The sequence below is a fragment of the Hylaeus anthracinus genome, unplaced genomic scaffold (genome assembly GCF_026225885.1).
Source record: "Hylaeus anthracinus isolate JK02 unplaced genomic scaffold, UHH_iyHylAnth1.0_haploid 0, whole genome shotgun sequence".
NCBI lineage: Eukaryota > Metazoa > Arthropoda > Insecta > Hymenoptera > Colletidae > Hylaeus > Hylaeus anthracinus.
In genome coordinates this window covers 26,271,239-26,273,483 of record NW_026533254.1, presented here as the reverse complement: position 1 = coordinate 26,273,483, position 2,245 = coordinate 26,271,239, and the positions used below count along the sequence as shown (strand labels likewise).

General features: G+C 51.9%; 1 protein-coding gene across 1 annotated transcript in view; it reads right to left on the bottom strand.

Moving 5' to 3' along the window:
* Window positions 1–2,245, bottom strand: part of LOC128892754 (octopamine receptor beta-2R-like) — a 148,042-nt gene extending 145,797 nt beyond the window's left edge. Inside the window, exon 1 of the mRNA XM_054153313.1 lies at window positions 1,425–2,245. The gene's annotated coding sequence lies outside the window, so the exon portion shown is untranslated. The remainder of the gene's footprint in view (window positions 1–1,424) is intronic.

Genomic DNA, 2,245 nt, shown 5'->3' with positions numbered 1-2,245 from the left:
ACGTTGTACGACCAACCGCTTCGACGAGACCCTTCTACCGCATGAATAGGAGTTGCGTTGTCTATGGCGGTTGGTCGTGCGATCTAGTTATCTCTACTTTTCCAACCTACGCGACCCGTATCGCGCGAAAAACAAACGAAAAACAGACGCTTACGGAATGGTCCGAACCAGGCTCCACGCGCAAGGACTCCACCGAACTCAAAACGCGCGTCGAGCACGTAACGCGTGTTCGATTTAGCGAGTCAAAGCGATAGCGATCCGGGTCGAGGTGTTAAGCCGCCCCTGCTATCGATACTTGTCGAATTGCTTGAGGGCAGCCGATAGGCGCTAGCTTCGGATCCGTCGCTACCGATCCGTCGACTTGGTTGCCCCGATAATACAACCCGGTGTCTGTCGATGGCACCCTATCCCATTGGATTTTGATACGCTTTCCAGCTGCAGTCGATGTAATCTGACACTGAATGAGAAATTAATTACATAGCGCGGCGGACGGTAGTCCCGTGCTTAGGCAAAGGCGCTTTTAAGCGTAACAGGAGTCGGCGACGCGGCAAGTGGAAAGCAATTCAAAGCGGGCCCGCATTGCGCGATGTCCCCTGTTCTTGTAACTGATCGTTGAATTTCGAATATACTTGCGGGTTCGATCGCTTTGAACGGCACACCCAGAATTGAATTTAATCAGCGCTAGGGAATTACCGGCATTAGCTCCACGCGAATCGGCTAATGAGCTATGCTCAACGTTTCGGCTGCCGATAGCGTGGGCTCTGATATTTTAAATAATTTTCCAGGAGTCCCTACGATAAATACGGCGCGAAGATTCGAACCCACGATCCTCGGATCCACGATCGACCGCTTTTCCTACACGACCAGTCCCACACTCTACGATTCGTGTTCACGTTTGACTCATTCTTGGCTATGGGAGGCTCGATACACTAAAGACTGGATAAATGCAAGATGACTATCTCCACCACTGAGGGGGTTCCCTTGACACTTGGCGAGCGAGCAGTGTAATATGATCCTAACCGATTGATAAGCTTCTGCCGAGTGATTTTTTTTCTCGGACCTCTTTCTCTTTTACTCTCTGTCTTCTACGTTCGACGCTCGACTCGAGCCAAATCTAAACCCAGATAAGTGCAACGTTTGAGTCCCGACTTTCTTGTACTTATCCATTCTTTACTGTAATATGATCCTGAACGATTGATACGCTTCTGCCGACTGTGTTTTTTCCTCGTACCTCTTTCTCTTCCACTCTCTGTCCTTTTCTACGTTCGACGCTCGACTCGAGTCAAATGTAAACATAGATCAGAAAGTTGGACCGATTTCCTTGCACTTATCCAGTCTTTATCTGAACATGGAAGCACACCGCGTGGAGGCACTTCGATGGCCTACCCTTCTCCTCAAAAAACAAAGCGTGACAGACAACTTACCTTAATCGACGATAACGCTATCGCGAAAAAAGAGCCGAACAGGGGCTTCTCCTCCTGTCTGACAGGCTCGATCGACACGCGAACGTTAGACCGTTCCGCGACACAAAAAGCCCGACGGTTATCGAAAGGTCAGATCGATGCCTCGTCCAAGGTTTTCATCGCTGCTCGGGGATCCCTTGTTCGATCCTCGAAACGTTCCCTCGCCTTTTCTCCGAAAAGTCCCCGCGAGAAACCGAAAGTTGCGTCCGTTCGAAATCACTATTTCTCGCAAACCACGTTTCCAGATATTCAGCGACGAATCTTTCACTTCCGTTTTTCCAAGCGGACTAAAGCCTGTTAAATCGACGCTTCCCACCGCACGGAAGTGTCGATTCGATTTCCCTCGAGTTCACTGTGTCACATTGCACCCCTGAAGACCCCGTTGGCTCCCCCCGTCGTACCACCCCCTCCGAGCGGCTCGTAGACCTCGAGTCCTCCATTCACCGAGGATTCCCTACCACCCTTAGCCCGGACCCCTCGCGGATCGACCCCTAGCAGAGATTAAACGAGCCTGGGTATCTTGACGGGGTGGTTAATCACTGTAACAGTTTCGAAAGGGGGTGGAATAGCTTCCGGTGGACCGATCGAGGCAATCTTTCAGGTATTTCGATCATTTCCAACGGCGAGGTCGACGCTTTGGGAAGCTTCCACCGCGCGCAACTGAGCCACTCGAGTCGTAAGGGATCGCGCGGGAAATTCAGACGGGGGTTGTCGGGGGTTGGGTGCGCAGGAGAGCACCGGGAGCCCGACAGGCTGCGTGGCGGCGTTGTTGCTGTCCGCGG